This window comes from Saccopteryx leptura, chromosome 3, assembly GCF_036850995.1.
Source record: "Saccopteryx leptura isolate mSacLep1 chromosome 3, mSacLep1_pri_phased_curated, whole genome shotgun sequence".
NCBI lineage: Eukaryota > Metazoa > Chordata > Mammalia > Chiroptera > Emballonuridae > Saccopteryx > Saccopteryx leptura.
The window spans coordinates 282834342-282850976 of record NC_089505.1 but is presented as its reverse complement, the minus strand read 5'-3'; the positions used below and the strand labels follow the sequence as shown (position 1 = coordinate 282850976).

Below are 16635 nucleotides of genomic sequence, written 5' to 3'. Positions count from 1 at the left end.
AGACTAGCTTAACTCTTATAAGCAAGGATTTACAGAGGAAGCCACATCGACCCTGGTGGGAAGGGTGGAGAGGTCATCTCAGCTGCCATGATTCTGCCCCTCCAGGAGCATGGGATCTCAACCCTAGGCCAAGTTTTGCAGCCCAGAGCACCAGAGCCAGGAAGAAGAGTCCATGTAACATCTGAATATGAAAATCAGCAGGGATTCTGACCACCAGGGAGAGACAAAGATCTGCTAGAGACCCAGGTGCCCTTTTAAAGGGCTAGCACACAAAATCTCCTTCGTAGCCGTTCATTCAGGGCTCTGGCGGAGGCAGGGCAGAGCAGATTAGGGCTGTGTGAGGAGAGACTGGGGTTTGTGGTTCTAGGGAGTGAGCTAAAGGGACAACTGCCAGTGCTGAGTCCCTCCCCACCCCGCAGCTGCCATCTATTGGGTGGAGCACGCCCTTCCTATAGCATTAGCCTAGGAGAATACAATAGCCCCACTCTCCATTCCTGTCATCTGGCCCTGCAGAGCAGTCAGCTGCCTGGGCCCAGGGTGTAGAGGTATGGGCAGTGACTGAATTGTGTGGCTCTGGGACAGGGGCCATTGCCCCCACCTTCCTGTGAGCCTGGCTGGCACCACCCCATCATGGGATATCAGCTAGCCTAAGCCTCCTTACTTCCAGCAGCTCTGTCCTGCTGAGTTAGACTCTATAGGAGGTCCGGGGAGAATCTAAGACAGACTGAATGTGTGGCTCTAGACAGGGACCATTTTCCCCTTGCAGAGTTCTCCCTTCACACAGCCAAATTTTGGTCTCTTTAGGCCTGATGAACTCTACTGGCTTCACCCTGACAACTCCCTGAGATCCCACCTCACCACAAAGGTTTGCATGTACCTGGTGGGTGGCATCTAGCTTTGGTGTACCCTGGGACTTTTGCTGAGTGGCCCCAGAACCAGCACTGGCATTAAGTTTAAACCTGTATCAATCTGGTAAACACCATTCTCCTGTACTCTGTGATTCACTGAGAATCTACCTTATGCAACTTGATTACCACCGGAGGCTCTTTCAGGAACTGAGCCTAATAGGCAGCCAATATGCAGAGGCAGATTTTGGGGTTCCATGGACCTTTTTCTGACCTTCCCTAGGCTTGGTGCTGGTGGAAGCCAGCCTTGGTGTGCATTTGGCCTTTCCCACACACATCCGGGCCCAGCAGAGGCAGCCACAAACTGTGGATTGCTTTGTAGCTCCAAACAGGTTGCCCAGGGCCAGTCATAAGCAGTGTCTGACATTGACTTACACTGGAGTCCTTCCCGAGAGACCCAGAACCAACACAACCAGTGACAAGCTTCAGTCCACATTAGAGCAGGACCCAACTACCTCGATAAATGGCATAGCCAAAGGAAGATGGCCCCTGCTGGGGCAATTTTTGCTTTGTGTGGTCAGCAACCACAGAGCAGCTGTACACAATGGTTGGGGCTAATTCTCACAGTCAGGCAGCCTAAGAGTTGATCCCTGATTACAGAGAGGCCAACAGCAATCAAGACTTAACCACAACACGAGGCTTCACGTAACCTACACAAGGGACATTCCTGGAACACCTTGCTCAGGTGATACGGGAAACTGTGCTGCAGAGCTCCACAGGACAGCTACTACATGAGACCGCCCTACCAAGACTAAGAGACATAGCAGACCTGCTAATACACAGACACAAATACAGATAGGCAGCCAACATGGGGAGACAAAGAAACATGCCCCAATGAAAGAAAAGGATAAATCTCCAGAAAAGGAACTAAATGAAACGGAGACAAGCAACCTACCAGGTACTGAATTCAAAACAATGGTTATTAGAATACTAATGGAAGTTAGGGAAAAATGAATGAACTCAGTGAGAACTTAAACAAAGTGATAGTAAGCATAAAAGAGGACATACAAACCATAAATAACCAGTCAGAAATGAATACAGTATCTGAAAAGAAGAATACACAGAATCAACAGTATGTTACATGAAGCAGAGGATCAGATCAGTGATTTGAAAGACAAGGTAGCAGAAAACACCTAGAGAAGCAAAAAGAAAAAATAATTTAAAAAAATGAGGATAATGTAATGGATCTCTTGGACAACATCAGGCGTTACAACATCTGCATTATGGGGGTACCAAAAAGAGAAGAGAGCAAGGGATTGAAAACCTGTTTGAAGAAATAATGACTGAAAAATTTTCTAACCTGACAAAGGAAAAAGATACACAAGCCTGAGAAGCACAGAGTCCCAAACAAGATGAACCCAAAGAGGCCCACACCAGGATACATCATAATTAAAATGGCAAATGTCAGAGACAAAGAGAAACTCTTAAAAGCAGCAAGAGAAAGACTTACAAGGGAGCTGTCAGCTTATTTTTCAAGAGAAGCATTGCAGGCCAGAAGAGAGTGGCATGAAATATTCAAAGAGATGAAAAGCAAGGACCTATAACCACAACTGCTCTACTCAGCAAGGCTATCATTTAAAATTGCAGGAGAATAAAGATAAGAAATAACTAAAGGAATTCATTACCACCAAACCTGTATTACAAGAAATGAATGTTAAAGAATCTTCTTCAAGAAGAAGAAAGAGAAAGAGACATAGTTATAAAGAATAAAATGGCAATAAATACATACCTATTAATAATCACTTTAAATATAAATGGCTAAATGCTCCAATCAAAAGACATAGGACAGCTGAATGGATAGGAAAAGAAGACACCTATACAGTATATGCTATCCATAAGAGGTCCACCTCAGAATGAAAGGCACTGAAAGTAAAGGGATAGAAGATGGAAAAAAGATATTCCATGCAAATGAAAAAAAAAGGTAGAATACCAATATTAACATTAAACAAAATAGACTTTAAAACAAAGGCTCTAGTAAAAGACAAAGAAGAACATTACATTATGATAAAGAGTGCAATCCAACAAAAGGATATAACTTGGTAAACATTTATTCACCCAACCTAAGAGCATCTATAGATATAAAGAAAATCTTGGTGGACATAAAGGGATCAACGAACTACAGTCATAGTAGGGGACTCTACTACCCCGTTGACATTAGTGGACAGATCTTCCAAAGAGAAAATCAGCAAAGAAACAGCAGCCTTAAATGACACACTAGACCAGATGGATTTAATTGATATTTTTAGAACATTTCACCTCAAAGCAGTAGAATATTATTCTATTTAAGTGCACATGGAACATTGTCTAGGAAAAGTATTTCACTTCTTTATCTTGTTATGAAGGGACATATATCAAGTTTGGTTATTAGACTTTTAAAAAAAATTTAGTTGAGGCAGGGAGGCAGAGAGACAGACTCCCACATGTGCCCTGGCCGAGATCCACCTGACAAGCCCCCTATTGGGGCGATGCTCTGGGACCATGGCTCTGTTGCTCAGCAACTGAGTTATTTTAGCTCCTGAGGCGAAGCCATGGAGCCATCCTCAGTGCCTGGGGCCAGCTTTGCTTGAACCATTAGAGCCATGGCTGCAGGAGGGGGAGAGGGAGAGAGAGAAAGAAGCAGGAGGGATGGGGAAGCAGATGGTGTCTTCTCCTGTGTGCCTTTACCAGGAATCAAACCCGGGACTTCCACATGACAGGCCAACGCTCTACCACTGCGCCAACTGGCGAGGGCAGTTATAAAACTTTTAAAGTACATGTGTCTTATTGTTAAGAAAATATCCTAGACCTTTTCTTCTAAATATGTGAAAATACACTTTATATGTCTTAGTAAAAAGTGAATATCATATAGGACTGTATCTTAAGGAAATATTCATAGATTGAGAAAAAAAATGTATGTAAAGAATGTTTATTTGTAACAAAGTTTGGATGAATTACAAAATTGGGAAATTGTTAAATAGTATTTCATAATATGGAGTTTATTTAGCCATTAAATTATGTTAAAACAGTTAATGGCATTGGAAACTATTCATAATTAATGTTAGGTGAAAAAGAAAAGGCAAAATATTATATACATGGTATGATGTCTTTTTTGTTTTGTTTTTTTAGTGAGTGAGAGAGAGAGAGAGAGAGAGAGAGAGAGAGAGAGAGAGATAGGGACACACAGACAGAAGGGAGAGAGATGAGAAGCATCACTTCTTTGTTGCTGCATTTTCGCTGTTCCTTGACTGCTTTCTCATGTACTAACCAGGCCCAACCATGCTTAGCTTCGGAGATCAGACGAGATCGGGAGCGTTCAGGGTCATATGACTTCAGACTTATTTTCTTAAAAATTTTATATGTACATATGAAAAAGAGCTAAGAATTAAAAATTCATATACCAAAATGTTAACAATAGAAATCTCTGGTCAATGGGGTAATGATGATTTTTATTTTCTACTTTGTCTCCAATCCAGGCTAAGCATGTACAACTTCTATTATCAGGAACAAAAACCAGTTTGTTTTTAAAAAGTAGAGAGCAAAGTCCCAGTGCTCTAATTTCTTGCTGTCATCGCTGACAATCATATTTGTGCTAATTCAACTCCAATTTACAGTCTCTTTGCTGGATAAAGAGCTGTATCCTGTTTGTGACAGCATAATTCATTGTAATGGAAAAGATTATGATGCACTAGCCTGGTCTGTGACTTCACTGGATTCATCAGCAACAGGAAACAAAGACACACACTCTATTTTTTTTTCATAATTGTTTTAGCAATAATTGACAATTGGAGGAAATGAATGGCAGAAAACAATTATGGGTAGACAAGATGGTCAGCAAATCAGACTGGGAAACGCAATGGAGCCAGTCTCATGCTACAGTTTGAGAACATTACAAAGATATTATTGTTTTGTTCTCAGCCTACTCCTGAAATCACCATTGTTTTTACCAGAAGTTACACAATTCTTTGCTGGCAGCAATGACCCCCAATATGTTTTTAATTCAGTAATCTGGTAATCCCACGTCATGGATTTGGTACTGAATTTTTCATGTATATTAGTATTCAGGGTTAATGTGAACTCCCTGTGCTCATGTCCGGTAATACTGCTCCTGTATTGACAATTCGCCACTTGCTGGCCATACATAGAGTCTTAAAAAGTTTTATTTTACATTGAACTTTGAATTCATGTTTCTATGTTCTGCAAAATGATTCCCAGTCTTCATTTTATCAGCAATGGAGGGGGAAACAAACAACAAAGATACAAAACAAGTGAATTCATAAGTCACTCTCCAGTTTCCACGCTGTGAAGTGAGCACAATTAATAACGGCTGAGATGAAAATGAGGGCTGTGTTATCAATTAGGAAAGGGTAAAGTAAGGCAAGTATTACATACACCGAGGTAACATTTCTCTCTTGCTGTGTCCAAGACATTTAACTGTCCTGCTGGGTACTATTAAAATTCTTTGGATGAGAGAACTAAAGACACAGGAGCTGATTTAACCTTTATTCTAAGTCCTATTCTCCTCTGATAAGCCTGATTTGGAGCAAAATTCTGTAGCAACTCTGACTTCCAATCTTAAGGACCACTTACTGGTCATGGCCTCTAGACCAGCGCTGTCCAGTAGACAGATAATGTAAGCCACAAATGAGAGCCACGTATGTCATATTTTCTAGTGGCCACATTAAGAAAATAAAAAGAAGAGGTAAAATTAATTTTAAGAAGATAGTTTGTTTAACTCACATATCTGAAATATTATCATTTTAACATGCAATCAATATAAAAGATAATTCACAGATGTTTTACATTATTTCTTTTGTATCACGTCTTTGAAATCCAGTGTGTATTTCACGATTGCTACATAACTCAGTTCAGATAAGCCTCATTTCATTGTGCTCAGTAGCTTCAGATGCCTAGTGGCTATTGTACTGGATGGTCCAGATCTAAACAAAAGAGCTATAGTGCTACCAGTTACATCAACAGCGTTTGAAGTTTGGGCTGTGAGATACTACTGTCCAGGACTCATCGTCTTCTCCGTTATGATACATTCAGCAGGCTGAATACCCCAAAGGGGTATCTGCTAAAGCTGAATAATTGAAAAGCAAGGATCAGCAGTTTTTGAGTTTTGGCCTATTAGAACTGTCCAACTACTTAGGCTGGGTAATTATGGATTGCTCCATTGAGAATAAGGGTGATAGAAGTCCTAACAAACTCCTAATTCTGAAGTCTGGACTCTATGATTATAAGAAACTGTATTTTATTGTAATGTTTTCAAGTGAATTTAGGCATAGAAATAGATTACATTATACAGGCTAAAATTAACTTCCAGGAAGTATTATAGACATTGTGCTCTTACTGATATAGAAAATTTAGTACCAGGAAAGAAATCTTTGGCATCTCTCTCTCTCTCTCTCTCTCTCACACACACACACACACACACACACACACACACACACACACACACACACACACAGTTCTAACATTGTGACTGCTTGCTGATGTCTTTTCTGCATTCTGCATTGTCTTCTTTGAAGGGTAGGAAGTATGCCTCCAAAATCTTGTATAACTTCTCTGCCCTGGGGACTCTCATGGCAGTCAGCTGGAGTGATAAAGATAGCTCTGTGTGCTAAATATGGAGATACAAAAATAGCACTGGTGGAAGTGGATAAAGCTAAAAGACATTGTAGGTTCTTGCAGCCCTGCCAGTGGCAGAGACCGGGAACACGGACCCCTGAGGTGCTGGCAATGAGGCGAGCCAGCTGAAACAATCATATTTGGGTTCATTTCTTATTCTGTCAGGGTTTGGTTATGAAGTTAGAGTTAAAGCAGTCAGAAAATTCTAAAATCAAAATAAAAGTTAAAGTCATTTAAAGTATGAATAATGACCATCTATTGCATGATTTACAAATTGGCGGTGCTCCAAAACCTTGTTTTTAAGAATCGTTCTTGCCCTGGCCGGTTGGCTCAGCGGTAGAGCGTCGGCCTAGCGTGCGGAGGACCCGGGTTCGATTCCCGGCCAGGGCACATAGGAGAAGCGCCCATTTGCTTCTCCACCCCTCCGCCGCGCTTTCCTCTCTGTCTCTCTCTTCCCCTCCCGCAGCCAAGGCTCCATTGGAGCAAAGGTGGCCCGGGCGCTGGGGATGGCTCTGTGGCCTCTGCCTCAGGCGCTAGAGTGGCTCTGGTCACAACATGGCGACGCCCAGGATGGGCAGAGCATCACCCTCTGGTGGGCAGAGCATCGCCCCATGGTGGGCGTGCCGGGTGGATCCCGGTCGGGCGCATGCGGGAGTCTGTCTGACTGTCTCTCCCTGTTTCCAGCTTCAGAAAAATGAAAAAAAAAAAAAAAAAAGAATCGTTCTTGGCCCTCTGAATTCACTTTTCACTTTCCCCATGGAAACAAAGTTATAAATAGTGACTGGTATGTGCACCTAAAATGCCATATACTTACCATAAAATTGTTACAATGTTTTTACAATGTCTTGTTATTATTCTTTATTACATCATTATAATTTATTATACATATGTATTATTAAATTACTACAATGCATTTACAATGAAATATTATTAACATATTGTTTCTACATTAATATATTAACCATATATTAATATTATGTTAGTAATTATGTTACATTAATACTATATTAATTATTAACCAAAACAGAAAAAGAATATATTGAATCAACCTACAGTCTCCTTCCGTCAGAAGCAACAAGCTCTGACAGAGAACCCAGGCAGTGCCGGCTGCCGCACCAGGTGCCAGGACAAGCATAAAAGATCAATTACATTTATCTTGTCCATTAATGTTGGCAGGAAATCAAACTTACTAAAGAAGAATGAGGAAATAGATGGAATTCTTTTTTAAGGAGAGACTGCCTTATCTACGTGACTCTTCAGGTGGAGAACTTTTCGTTTCTGCGTCATTTAACTTCTAAACTTTGGATTCGCCTTTTCCTTAAGGGCGATGTACCTCTAGTACTTCCCGTAGTCTGGAGCCATAATCAGGAGCTTTTTTGGTTCCCACATAGGGTGAGACTTCCCTAAGTAATATTTGGACATTTGGCAGATAAGTGGAAGAAAGGAAGGTGGAGAGAGAGGTTATAACGCAAGAGATGGAGAGTCATGCTCAGCTGCTCAGTTCCTCTGAGGGAAAAGAAGGGCAGAGGTCTAGGGCACCCGGCTTTCGGTCATTCTCTAAATCAGAGGTTTTCACGTGACATGCTGTAAGAACTTTTCAATCATGCAATACCTGAATGTTTAGTCAGGGACACAGACCTTTTCCTTTAGGTTGTTAAATAAAAAATAAAATGACAACAGCCACCATAATAATAGCTGTCTGGTGTGAATGAATCAAAATTATATCTATTTTTATTTTTTATCATAGCGGCAAAAAATACAACGTATTCTTTGGTGTGCCATAGAATTTTAATAATTAGTTTATGTGTGCCATTAAAAAAAAAAAAAGAGGTTGAAACACGCTGCTCTAAAATTTCCCCTGCAGCTTCCAGCATTGGGAGAAGGAGGGGGAGGGGCGTGTGTGCAGTAGAGTTTGCTTTCCAAGCCAGGTTTTTATAGCTTCATGAGTACCATTTACTGTTGGATCCCATATTTGCTACCATTGCTTTTTCTGATCACTAGTAAATGAGAAGGGGGTGGGGAAGGCAGGCATTAACTGGCCTTCAGGCAAGGCCAAGGAATCTGGGTTTAGTACGGCCACTGGTTAGTGTCTCTAATCAGCAAGAGGGTTCAGGGACCTAGAGTTGATATATGATATATGTATGTAGCCCGAAGAACAAGAAGAGTCTAGGCCAGGAGAATAATGTGTTCCTGTGACTTACCTCTTCTGAAACACCTTCCTCTTATTTCTTCCTGTTGGGAACTGGGGCTGTCTCTCTGGGTGGCTGTGCCACCTGCTCTCAAAGGCATACCACCAGTTCAGGGTGGTTTGTACCTGAAACCACTCCCCTCCCTCCCAGTCAGGTACCTGCCCTCACTATCCTCTCAGTTTCTTTAGCTTTTAGGGCGTTTTCTTTAAAACATCCCCGATTCTTCTTTGTCATGGGACACTATAACCCCATCCACCTGCATCTGCTGCCCCCTCTGGCATATTTAATCACATGATGTTTGGTGATATTTCTTCCATCTATTCAGTCATTATCCAGGAGTTAATATTCCAGGAATTTCTTCTGTCATCAACTTAATTATAAATTTGTTGAGCCATGTTTTCTGCTTTTTAAAAAATCCCTCTGGAGTTCATCCATGTCCACAGAAATTATTCACAATAGCCAAAGAATAGAAACAACCCAAGAGTCATCCACAAATGAATATAAGAAGTGAGTATACTTTACATTCCTACGATACATGATGGGCTCCTAAAATATGTTTTTTCCTATATAATTTTATTGGCTTTCCAGAAAATCCATGAGACTGATATTGCCATTCCTACTTTGATTATTAAGAGGGACTCATAATGGTAATATGATGAACTTGCTATCCCTCTGCTAGATGAAGGCAGAGCTGGCAGGAGAAATCTTGTCTTGATTCTTGATCTGATGCAGTTTCTATTTTAGCAGCCCAGGGATCAGACAAGGACCACAGATTCCTAGAACACAGGGGTGGGCGGGGCACTTGGAGATGATGGTTACAGGCAATGAACAGCACAACTGTTCCGAATCCTCGGTCTGAGCCACAATTCCCTGCACATGGACCTCGACACGTGTAAAATCAACAGAGGCTGGGAGAGGGCTGCCAGATGCACACAGCCAGGAGGGGCCGTGCGGCCTCCTTTTGGAAAAAGACTAAAGAATTAACTTCTGGGAAGAATTTTCCATCTGTTTTCCAGATAAGATTGATTAGAACCATTCATCCCGATGTGCAGATTCCGTGGAAGAACGGATGAGTTGTCCAAGGTGGCCTGCGAAGGTTCCACTCACATTTCTCAGAGGTTCCAGCCCCACTGTGCAGGGAAGCCTCTTTCCCTTGACTCAGACCTCTTTGGGGGCAGAAGAGCTGGGAGGTCCCAGCCGTGAGCCCCTCCCTGCCCTGAGGGCCTCACTTTAAGTTGGAAGAGCCTCATCCTTTTCCATAGGACAGTGGGGCATCAGGTAGACAACATCACAGGCGTTCCATTTACCATTTTGCTGTAGTTACATAGCAAGGAAACTTGATTTCTCTTTGCCAGTTCTGTGTCTCCATTCCACTTCCCTCCCCCTCTCCCCTCCCCTCCCAGCTTGTTCCTTCAGTTCATTTCAAGGCTTCAGAAAAGCAGTTGAGGTTGGGAGGGGTGTCTGATCCTCTTATCTGTGTGTAAACACACACACACACACACACACACACACACACACACACACACACACACACACCCACCCACACACACACACACACACACACACACACACCCTCTGGCACCTGTGGAGCTGAACGAATTAAAAATGGTTCCATATTTTTGTTATTTTGTTGATGTAAGAAATCTCTAAACCTGTGGGGAATTTTTATGAGTTTATTTGAGCCAAACTGACGACAATTGTCAGGAAGCAAAATCTTAAAGGATTGAGAAAGTGCTCTGGAGAATGGCAGTTTTGCAGCTTCTTTTATACATCAGGCTCACAGGAGGAGACGTAAGGGCCGTTACAGGAAATCTACTGGAGACGGGGAAGCAGCGCAGAGAAGTCTCTGAGATTGGATAAAAAGCAAAATGGAGAGACATACACTTCTGTTGCGTAGGCGAGTACAGGGCAGTTAACATTTACAGCACACAGAGGTGGTATGCGGGCACCAAGTTTATCATGACAGGCTCTGTGGCCTCCTGCTCTGGGGCCAGGTGGCTTTATCCTGGGGCATCTGGAGTAGAAGATTACTCTGACATTTCAAAGGCATGTTATCTTGGATGCAAAAAGACAACAGACAGTTAAAAGTTGACCTTTGTCAAGGGCTAGCTAGGATGTGACTACCCACCATAACCCCCTTCTAGTTAGGAACTTTTATGTTCAGACTACCCTATGTGGTTACTTGAGGTTTCTGAGTTTGTCAAGCCCGCCCTGCAGGCCTCCCCTGGAGCTTGTCAGGTTTAGTATGTGGCCTCCTTTTTGTCCACAACTGAATGGGTAGTCTTTGCATTTTAATGGTGAGTTTAGACAATCTAAATTGATTGTAGTTATTGAAGTATTAATAATGTCATTTTAATTTCCTATTGTCATTCTTTTTTCTCATCTTCTGCCTTCTTTTGGATTTTTCAAGTTTTCTTTATTCCAATTTCTCCCTTCTAGCATTTTGGAAGTTATGTAATCTATATCTTTTCTTTTAGTGGCTGTGCTTAAAATATGTTCTTGATTGACCAACATCTAATACTAAAATCTTTGTATTGACATCTTCTGAAAGACATCAAGATCTTAGAAACCTTTCACTCTGATCTATTCCCCCATCATTCATACTACTACTATTGATATATTTAGCTCCACTTTTTAAAAACAATTCTGTTGAGGTACAATTGACATATAATAAAAGGCACATATTAAAAGTATACAACTTGATGTTTTGACATACATATGCACCCATGAAGCCATCACCATGATCGAGATAATAAGCAACCACTTAAAAAAATGGATCCAGTTCACACTAGATCATAACTGGTTGCACGTTACTAAGGTCTGCTAGGTTTCTGCAAACTCATTTTACTTAAGGAGTTCTGTAGGTTCTAGACAGAAGCAACTGACAATCATTCATCAAAGCCCGCTGGGCAATGTGCTAAATGCTTTCCATCAGTTACTTCTCATTGTTTTCTTTCTTTCTTTCTCTCCCTTCCTTCCTTCCTTCCTTCCTTCCTTCCTTCCTTCCTTTCCTTTCCTTTCCTTTCCTTTCTCTTTCTTTCTTTCTTTCTTTCTTTCTTTCTTTCTTTCTTTCTTTCTTTCTTTCTTTCTTTCTTTCTTTCAACAGAGAGAGAGAGTGAGTCAGAGAGAGGGACAGACAGGCAGAAAGGGAAAGAGATGAGAAGCATCAATTCTTCATTGCAACTCCTTAGTTGTTCATTGATTGCATTCTCATATGTGTCTTAACCAGGGGGCTACAACAGAGCGAGTGACCCCTTGCTCAAGCCAGTGACCATGGGGTCATGTCTATGATCTCACGCTCAAGCCAGCCACCCCGTGCTCAAGCTGGTGAGTCCGTGCTCAAGCCAGATGAGCCTGCACTCAAGCTGGCGACCTCAGGGTTTTGCACCTGGGTCCTCCTTGTCCCAGTCCAACACTGGATCTCCTGTGCCACCACCTGTTCAGGATCTCATTGTTTTCTTTATTGTCTTTAATTTTTAATTATAAAAACAATACAAATGTATTATAAATGAATGTACCCAATACAAAAATAAATAGGTTAAAAAAAAAAAAAAAAAGACCTGTAACCCTTGCCACCTTTTTCTTTGCTTCAGAGTGGATGTGTGTTTATTGCTTGTTTATTACTGCCCTGAAGTATATGGGGCGGATATTTTCTATGCATTTGAAAACATGCGTGGTTGTAATAAAAATGCATGCTTAGTAGGGTTTTTTGACTTAAAACTAATTATTTATGCACGGTGTTTTTTCAGCTTCCTTTCCTCACTTATTACATCAAAGGCATCCTCCCATTTCATCTTTTTCATGGCTGCATGATGCATGTAGCACTGAGTTAATGCATTGTAATTATTTTGATCAATTGCTCCTTACTTTTAGGGTGTTTTCCTTTTAGTTGTTATTACAAGTTTAAAAAGCCAGTATTTGCAGCCACCATCACAGCCGCCTGGGCAACGCAGGTTAGCATTTGATTCGGACAGACAGGAAGGAATCAACAGAGCCAAAAACTGGTGGGCCATTTTCCTTTAATCCTAGCTTGCACTGGGCAAGCGAGTAAATACATACATTGGGAAAACACTTCCCCTTCCATTCAGGGCTCCTAAAGCCACTGACTCATCCAAGTTTTCCTAGCATCAAAGGCTTCCACCTCATCAGTCTTATTCACCTCTGTTCCTCATCTCCTTCTCCTACACAAACTGGCTTCTCCTTCACCATCCCACCATTTTGGCTGCTACCTCTCCTCCACGTGGCCTTACTCTGCCCTGCTACAGCATGGGCTCCTCTTCTCTACAAGAACATGGCCACTCTCTCCCAAATGGCCTCCTAGCTCCTCCTTTTAAAACCTTTTGGCACAAAAGCCCTCCCCCAACACACATTAGTATAACCAAGCCCCTTCTCAAGCAAGAGGGCATTAATATTATCACCTGGGTGACGGGCAGGACCATCTTTAACAAAAAGAGTGAACAAAACCAGAAAATACAGATTTTACAACTCATTTGTCCAACAAAGTGACACATTGAACTTGTCTTACATCTATCTATCTTTGTGCGCTTATTGAGTATTTTCATAAAATAAACCGCTGAAATGCAGTGCATTATTTCCAACCCATATTTCAAGGGACATCTTTCAGGCAATTTACATTTTCACCTGGCCCTTCAGCTGAGGACATAAACATGAGAGCTGAGGGGCTATTTTTAGCAAGTTACTTTTAAGCACCCTGGGGAGGTTGTGAAATCGCCTGTCACTATCATAGGCAGCTAGGAATTGCTTGCCCACATTTTTGTTCCGAAGGAAAGGACACAGACCATCTGGGCCAGTAAGTTGTGTCCAAAATCGGACTCATGTTTATTTTACTTAACAAATATGTTCTTGAATAATATGAGTTGAATTTTGATTGGTTGAATGCCACTCTGAATGCACTCTGGGGTGCACACACATTTCTTGTAATCCTGCAGTGAGTGGCTTTATAAAACAAAGACTGCTTTGATAATTTGCTTTAATTTATGTGGAACATAACTTACTTTTTCTTTTCTTAAGGCAGGGAACCCTGTGCTCGGTCACTGTTGTCGTAGAGTGTGTTGGCTGGTTTTGCCAAATTAGTTAACGGTGATGTGGAAGATATATGTTATTAAAAATATAGACAAATAGCCCAGCCTCTTCCTCCAAAGTTTCAAACCAAATGACATAGCAAACCCATATAATTTAGAAAAGGTGGTTCTAGATAAACACCCCAAGCCAAGAGGAGTGCAGCTGTCGACATTGGGTGCTCCTTATTCCCATGTTTGGATTGTGGGCCCCATTCCTGCTTCCCTGAGATGGCACGTAAAGGAGAGGGCTCTTTGGTTACTCGGTCCACAGCCCAGAAAGTAGGAACAAGTGAGGCTGTGACGGACCCTTTTTCGCACTAGTGCCATTGCATGCTTTGAAAGTATAATAAGATATTTTTAGTGCAGCATTATCATTTTGTTCTTCACAAGATATCATTTCACAAGGTCGCATACATTTTTTTAAGAATAATTAATCAATTGATTCTACAACAGGAATGACCGTTAGAGTTCATGGGATGTTGGTGTGTGTGTATCATGAAGATTGGCTGGGGGAAACAACGTACTTTTAAAACCCTTTGAGTAGTGAGGTTTTTTCATGCTTGCTGACTCCCAGGAGTGAGTTGTTGTTGTTTTTCAAAAACTGAAATTAGTTCCAGCTACAATTTTATTAACTTAAAACCATGTTTGATAACCAATTTATGGAAACAAGAAGTACGTACGTTTGCCTTTTTAAAATATTTTTTACATGTATGATCGTACTCTGGATGGTCAGGAGGCACGAGGATATACATGAACGTGCATACTATTCAAAAGGTTAACTTTGACAAATTTTAATCAGTTTGGTTTAAGATGCTTTGATTTGGAAAAAGGTTATTATTCTAAATGAAAAGCAAGCAAGATTCAACACAATTTAGTTAATATGCCTGGGGTGGGATATGATTCTGAAATGAATATTTACTGCCTTTCGAATTGTAATCTTGATTCTCTTAAGTTGAAATTTATTAGCTTTTTTAAGACCATGAGCCTTATATTGCTCTTAGTTTAGTTCTGTGTAAATAACTGATAATGTATAGTAAAATAAATAACTTTTCAATCATAATAACCCCAGTTTTAGAGAGTTATACTATGGATATAAAAGCACTAAGAACTAAAGATATATGTGTAAGGATGTTTTAGTGCAAAACTATTTATAGAGGCAAAACACTGGGAGTGTCTTGAATGTATATTACTACACTGTACACAACTATTAAAAAGAATAAATTGAATCTATATTATTGACCTTGGAGCCAATATATGTGACCATGATGCATTGTTAAGGGGAAAAGTCTAATTACACATTAATTTTTAATGGAAAAATAGAACCCAATACATAAATGTATACATGGGAAACATTTCTCGTAAGTGTGTGTTATCTTGGTGGGATGGGACTGAATAGGAAAAGAGGTTAAAATTTTTTCTTTATGTATATCTCTGTATTGTTTGACTTGCTATAAGAAGCATTATTGCTTTTTATATTTAAGTGTCTTATTTATATTAATAAAAATGCTCTTTCTATTTTATAATAAGAAATAAGACTGTTCTTTAATATGATAGTGTAGTTATTTTGGCCAATAGAATATGTATTTAAAAATAACCTATTGGCACGTAAATACCTATAGATGCCTCAGCATTGGAGTTGGTATTTTTCAGCTGTTTTAGCTCATGCCCAGTATTAATTTCCCACTGTACATGTTGAACTCCACCAGCTAAGAGCTTTGTTGCCCTTCTGACTTCCTGTGGTTACATTAAGGGAACAGCACCCACCTCTCAGTGCTGACCCTCCCTTCACTGGCCCCTCAATTTGAGAGTTTTAGTACAGTTTAAACCAATTTACGGCCTTTTGCTAATAAGAATGGCAATCATGGAGATGAGCCCTGAGAATGATCACTCCTTGTTTAACTAAAACATAAAAAAAGGCAATTTCCCTACCATTATTTTTAATGTGCTTCTAAAAGTGTTTTCTTAGTTTACCTTCCTCTGATTTGCAAATAAGAGAATCGTGTTGTGAGATCCTGGTTCCTCGGGTGGGTTCCCACTCTGTTTGTGGTGGTGCCTGTGTTCCCGGGAAGTCATGAAAAAGAATAACTTATCCAAAGGGTTTCTACACACCAAGGGCTTAAGTAATCCCAAGACTGTGGCCAAAAGTTTGAGCAAAGACAGTGTAAGTAAATTATGGCAGTGTTTAGTGAGGTGTATGATAAAGGCAGTGATACCTTAGGAAAGCATATGGAAATGAGCTCAGACTCACAGATATATAACCTAGAGACAGTAATGGATGGATTAGAACTTCAGCAAGCAGTTTGGAAGTAAGGACTGGAAAATAGGATTTGTAGCCAGCTTGCTGGGTTTGGTAAAATGAAGAGCAGGATGATTGGGTAGAACATATAGAATGAGGCATAATTTTGAGCAGATGGATTTGGTCTCAAACTAATGTGGCTATTTTTAAATTATAGCCATGGTATGAAAAGTCCTCCATTCATTCATTCAGTCATTCATTCATTCAGAACGTGTAGACTGAGCATCATTTTCCAGCCCAGTGGGCTGGCTGTGTGTGAACCCAGGACAGTTTAGCAGCCTCAGAGGGCCCCGTGCTGGGTGAGAGTGAAAGGGGGGGGGCTATAGTTTGCACATGAGAATAAGAGGATTTAGAGTTTCTAGCTGTGCTTTTCCTGTGATTCTATGAATACCTAACAGTGTCCCACCTCATGCTTTTAGCTATTGCACTTTTTATTTTTTAACAGAGATAGAGAGAGAGTCAGAGAGAGGGATAGACAGGGACAGACAGACAGGAACGGAGAGAGATGAGAAGCATCAATCATCAGTTTTTCATTGCAACACCTTAGTTGTTCATTG

General features: G+C 40.9%; 1 protein-coding gene across 1 annotated transcript in view; it reads left to right on the top strand.

The window, feature by feature from the left end:
• RASGRP3 (RAS guanyl releasing protein 3) overlaps nt 1-16635 on the top strand; it is a 103598-nt gene that overhangs the window by 4778 nt on the left and 82185 nt on the right. The gene's annotated exons all lie outside the window — the stretch shown is intronic.